Source organism: Phascolarctos cinereus, unplaced genomic scaffold (assembly GCF_003287225.1).
Source record: "Phascolarctos cinereus isolate Bilbo 61053 unplaced genomic scaffold, phaCin_HiC Scaffold_4;HRSCAF=312, whole genome shotgun sequence".
Classification (NCBI taxonomy): Eukaryota; Metazoa; Chordata; class Mammalia; order Diprotodontia; family Phascolarctidae; genus Phascolarctos; species Phascolarctos cinereus.
The window spans coordinates 236091592-236097957 of record NW_027555847.1 but is presented as its reverse complement, the minus strand read 5'-3'; the positions used below and the strand labels follow the sequence as shown (position 1 = coordinate 236097957).

The following is a 6366-nucleotide window of genomic DNA, read 5'->3' as shown; positions in this document are numbered from 1 at the left end:
AGTGGATATGAATTCCAATCCATACCCAGATTAAAAACAGAATATTAGTAATTTCTTCAGCCACCCATGCTGATAGCAGCGTGCATTGAAAAGTGAGAAACTTCTCACTTCCACAAGAGAATCTCTGGGATATAACAGAAAAACTGTGAAAGTCAGAGAAGCGCTAAATAAACACAGCAGTCTGGGCCCTGCCCTACATACCTCTAAGATGTTCAGGGAAATAGGAACTTGTTGGGAGGGTTCCCACAGGGATACGGGTTTTGTACAGGAAAAGAAATTGAGTTGGCTAGAAAAACTTGCTAAGAACAATATAAGGCAAGGCTCTGAAAGGGGTGGGGAATGTATTGTGCTAGCCTAGGCCTCATGGTCTTTGATGCCAATTTAGGACAACAGGTAAAACCAGAAACTTCATGAAATTGGAAGAACAAGTAGCCAACTAATTTGATTTGGGAAAACTAACCAGAACCTGTGCTGTATTCAGGATTGTATTTAGTTGAACACCACGGTCTACAAAGGGCTTTGATAAATGAAACTCATCCAGAAAAGGGCAACAAGAGTGATGAAAGCCCCAAAGATCATATTAAGATCAGTTAAAGGAATTAAGGTTTTTTAGCTTGAAGAAGAGATGATTCAGGGAGAAACATGATACTTTTCTTTAAGATTTCGAAGTACTACTGTATGGAATAGTAAATTATACTTGTTCTACTTGGCCCGAGAGATCAAAATAAGGGACAATGGGTGGAGGTTAAAAAAAAAAAAGATTTGGGCTTGATATCTGGAAAAATTTCTAGATAGTCATCCAAAAGTAGAATATATTGCCTTGGCAAGCAGTGGATTACCTCTCACTAGAGGTCTTAAAGCAAAAGAACCAGATGACCACTTGGGTATATTGTAGAAGGGATTCTTTTTAAGGTAGGCCTCTGAGGTCCCTTCAAAGACCAAAATTCTGTAGATAGTAAAAATACCCCCCCCCATTTCAGCCCTTAGATCTTTGTTGATGCTCTCCATCAGAGAGAAAGAGACAGACAGCAGGGTGAGGATCAAAGGTAAGGGAGGACTTACTGGGGTCCAAGTGATGAAAACCAATAAGAAAGTGGAAGAGGTGGTGTCCTAGTCACAGAAACACATCCCAAAGCTAAAGATGGAAATATTTAAGTGAAAGATAGGGGAGACTCTTTCTTATTCAAGGGAACAAGGACTTTCAGGAACCCAATCAAGAATGAAATGAGGCAATTGTAAAGTCCTTGCAGAATGGCCTGAAACCTAGAAGAGACATCCTTGTGGGGTGAAAGTAGACTAAAAAAAGTTCTTTTCATTGCTAATTCTTTTCAGAGATAAATCTGGGGAGCCTAAGTTTGAGGACTGACACCTAGAGTGTCTTTGCCTAATTGAACAAACCTCTCTCAGCTAGCAAACTTTCTGCCTGACTCAACAACTAGCTCAAAGAGAATAAGGGGGCTCGCTCTAGAGACAAGATCTGAAAGAGAGCAACAAGGAAAATTCTAAGAAAAATTAAGCCTTGTTGCCTATAAACCTTATTTACAAAGAAGATCAGAGCTAGCTCTAAAAGACTCTCATAAAAGTTTTTTTCAAATCATTATATTTTTGTTTTCCTCTAACCATTAGCAGATTTTAAAAGGGGATTCTGTGCTGATGTCAAGGCAGGAGAGAAAAGGAAAATCTGAGATCCCTTTATCTGGCAAGAAATTCAGGTTAGGAGGATGGCTAGTAGCTGTGATAAAAGAGTAGGGGAAGGATTGGGATTTGTAAGCAATAATTACTTGGGTCCAGCAAGACGAGTACATAAAGACATTGCTACTTTAAAAAATTAAGTGAATTAAAATAAAATTTGTTTTTATAACTCCTTTAAATGATGGAAATTATGACCGTCATTTCCATTTCACCAGTTTCGGGAGGGAAGAAGCTATACAATCAAAAGGAAGCCAAATAAATAGTATTGAATAATTAAAATCAATTTAATGACTTGCATACTTTATTATCTGATCATCACAACGCCATAAGGCAAGTGCTACAGATACTCTTAGCTGATTTTATAGGGAGGAAAACTGAGGCTAAGAGCAATTAAATGATTTGACCAGGAGGATCACTTGCTAGCAAGTGTCTGAGGCATTCACTGACAGTTCTCTAACTACTACAGCATAGCTACCTATAAAATGACTTGTTTGAGAAAAGCCCATTCAGTCTTTTCTAATAGAAAATACTGCTTAGATATGAAGTTTAAATATGCCACTCAGAAAAACAATCTTAAACACTTATGATAGGGTAAAAAAAATTTTTTCTACTCTTTGACAAGAATCTTCAAGTTACTCTGTCCTTTCAGGGAAAAAAAAATCAGCCATATTCTTCTAGTGCATACATTGTTCCCTGGTAATAAGTCCCACACTTCATGAGACATATGAACTCTTTGAGGCCACTAGGGAATTATTTATTAAAATGGCACATGCTAAAAGGTACCCTAGTGGCTTAGGAATTAATTCCCCTCAGGACCTGACTAATTTATTACCCAGAGAGTCCCACATAAAGTAGGTGAATCAGGGTTAATGAATATTTTAAATACCTTGAGGTATTATTCTGTTTCCAAACAAAGAATACATATGAACCTTTTTGGATATGGGGTATGCCTACATTAAAAGGTTCTGTGAAGGAAATATTTAGCCTCTAGCATAGGTACAGATGGTAGCATTTATGGTTTAACTGAAAGGTGACTCATTTTTAATTAAAGGACAAAGATGTCACTTATAATATCCTACTTCTGAGACTTTTTAGACATTTACCCAGACCTTTGAATTGGACACATCCAAGCAATTGTTTGAATGAGTCACACCAAATCTGGTTTTTCATCTTTTGTAGCATGAGTATTACTCTTCAATAGTTACATGATAGAAAAAGCATGGTCCGGTTGTTCTACTTCCCTCCCTCTGTTGTGTGATCCAACATGGTTACATTCAGGGGAATTCTATTTAATGTTTAACAACCAGAGGATTTCTGACTGAGGTGTAAATGCTCACATAAAGATTCAAATTCACCTTTCACTAACCCTACCAGCAGGTTCCAGTAGACAGACACTTGAAGCAAGTCTGAGAGTGAGAGGAGCTGAATGGAATCCCAGCTTACATAGGTATTACCCTTTAAAGGAAGTGCAAGAATCTGAAATTGAAGTTTCAGTTCAGTTCAGTTCAGACTGTTGTTCAGTCCTTTTTCAGTTATGTCCACTTCTTTGTGACCCCATTTGGGGTTTTCTTAGGAGAGATACTGGAGTGGTTTGTCACTTCCTTCTCCAGCTCATTTTACTGCTGAGGCAAACAGTGTAAAGTGACTTGTCCAGGATTACACAGGATTACAAGTATCGAAGGCTAGATTTGAACTCAGGAATATGAGGCTTCCTGATTTTAGGCCTGGCACTCTGCCACCTAGCTACCATTCCTCATCAATAGGATAGGGATAATACTCATACTACCTATCTCACAAGAGTGTTGTGAGGAAAGTGCTTTGCAAACCTTTTAAGTTCTATATAAATGTGAGCTATTTGTTGTCATTATAGCTTCACTGCATGCAGAGCTCTTTTAGCTCAGCCATGTCTACCCTATCCCATTGCTATCCTGAGTCAGTCATATTGTCATCCCATACCATGCTAACCACTTTTTTTTTTGGTCTTTTTTTGGTTTTTCAAGCAGAAGCTGTTGAGAAGAGAATGTTTTTTTTTAAATGTGAGCATGTGTACCAAAGAGTACAACAGGCCCCCTATATTCTATAATCACAAATGAGTTAAAACATACAAATAGATTTTACTAAGGACCCGCTCTGCGCAAGGCCTACGCTAGGTGCTATTAAGATAGACCAAAACACTTTGAAACAGTTCTTGCCTTTAGAGAGTCTACACTCTATTCTATGTTGTCATATACCCCCACCCCACCCCGCCCCTACCCCAACACCATAAGGAAACTGGGGGTTCAGAGAAATTAACCTTTCCCAGTCCTTTGTTTCCAAGCTAGCAAGTACTCTCTACACTGCACCAAACTACAGGTTTATTAAGCACCTGTATTATGTTCTGGAAGACAGAAAGGATGAAAATATCTGACATAGTTCCTGACCTCAGAAAGTTTATTATCTAAATAAAAGAGGGCATATCTGAATCTTGCTGGTGGAAACAATATGTAAGGGGTCGAGATAAGTGCTAACATTCTGCTCAGGGAATCGCATACAAATTTAATTTAATTATTCAGATGATAAGAAAGTTTCCCCTCCACTGCAGCTTCATTCTGTTCTTGCACATAGGAAATGCTCAAAAAATAGTTTTGAAAGAAAAAGATGAATAAATGACTTTCCACCTACCTTTTTTGGTAGTTTTTCTAATATCTAAGAGAACTCAGTATCTCCTTCAATAAACTAGTTTTAAGTGGGCATATCAAAACTATGCACTGTTTCCTCCTAATAAACTAGATAAAAACATTGTGTCTAATTTTATTTGTGGAGCAGTGTTACATCATCCTTCACTACTACAAAGAACTTTTTTTGTCCCTGGCATATTTTGACCTAGTACATCTACTAATAAAAGTTTTATTTTATGCCTGCCATTCCCTTTGTTTTCATTTTACTTTTGCCCTCATCATCTCTTGCACAAATTATTTTAAAATTATTTTTTAATTAACAAAATCTGTTTTTCCCTTCTGCCCCAATTTTAAAAAAAGAAAAGTTAACAAATATGCATAGTCAGGCAAAACAAATTCATGCATCAGTCATGTCCAAAAATTGTATGTCTCATTTTGTATCTTAAGTCCATCACCTCACTATGAGGAAGTGGGTAGCATGCTTCATCATCATCAGTCATCTGAAATTATGTTTGGTTATTGCAGTCAACAGAATTCATATCTTTCAAAGTTGTTTGTCCAGTGTTATTATATAAATAATTCTCCTTGTTCTGCTCCCTTCACTTTCCATCAGGTCATAGGAGACTTCCCAGGCCTCACTGAAACCTCCTCTTTTATCATTTCTTTTAGCACAATAGTATTTCATTACATTCATGTCATAATTTGTTCAGCCATTTCCCTCCCAATTGATATTTTTCCTGCCTCATCTTTCCCTACTCCAGTCCATACCAAATACTATTTCTCTAATAATTTCTCTTAAGTGTGGATCTGATCAACACTCCCTTACTCAATCAACTTCAATGGCTCTTTTGCCTGTAAGCTCTCTGTTTAGCTTTTAAATCCTTCATAACCTGTCCCCAGCCTATGGTCATTACTCCCTCTCTCAAACTCTTCAGTCCAGCCAAGCTGGCCTTCCCTCTGTCCCTCACCCACAGCTCTCCATCTCCTGTCTCTGTGCCTTTGCAATGTCCATCTCCCATGCATGTGATATACCTTCTTACCTCCACCTCAGAGCCCCTCTCTACCTTTAAGATTCGACTCAAGCACCATTTTTTGTGCATGAAGCCTTTCCTGATCCCTCCAAATGCTAATACTTCCAAACTACTTTGTATTCAACTGCTTTGAATATATTAGTATTTATTTGCCCTTTTAGACTGTAAATAGTTTATATATATATTTGTATATATATATATATATATATATATATATGTGTGTGTGTGTGTGTGTGTGTATACATATATATATATATATATACATATATACATATATATGTATACACACACACACACATACTTGTTATTTCCTTATTAGAATATAAGTTCACTGCAAGTAAAGATTACTTCATTCTGGGGCAGCTAGGTGGCACAGTGGATAGAGCACCGGCCCTGAAGTCAGGAGGACCTGAGTTCAAATCCGGCCTCAGACCAAACACTTGACACTTACTAGCTGTGTGACCCTGGGCAAATCACTTAACCCCAATTGCCTAAACCACCCCCCCCCAAAAAAACCATACACACACAAAAAAAGATTACTTCATTCTTAGAACATCCCAACACCAGTGACTGATTGACTTGGAAAGTTGTAAAAGGCAGCATGGGCAGTGGGTAGACTCCAGCCCTCTTCTGTTTCCAAGGGCCAGGATTCAAGTCAGCTTGACAAACCAAACCACTGCATCAGACAACTTTTCACTGCTTCTACACTAAAAGAACCATTCCAATTTCCTGTAAAATCATCCCATTAAATGAAAAAGAAACAGAAAAGGAGAGAAAGTAGGCAAGAAAGGATAAGTAAACCATTCTTTATCAAGATGAATTTATGTCCTATTTATTAGTTTTAATCCAATATATATTTTTCCTGCTTTTATTATACCTTTTTCTTTCAAGGACAAAAAGAGATATGCAAACCTTTAAAGACTACTACCAATTCTGCAGCAAAAACAAAACAAAACAAAACAAAAAACCCCACCAAACAATTTTGC

The 6366-nt window shown here is 37.5% G+C and overlaps 1 protein-coding gene across 16 annotated transcripts in view; it reads right to left on the bottom strand.

Moving 5' to 3' along the window:
* The window catches only part of SEMA4D (semaphorin 4D), a 185924-nt gene that overhangs the window by 160792 nt on the left and 18766 nt on the right, over positions 1 to 6366 (bottom strand). The gene's annotated exons all lie outside the window — the stretch shown is intronic.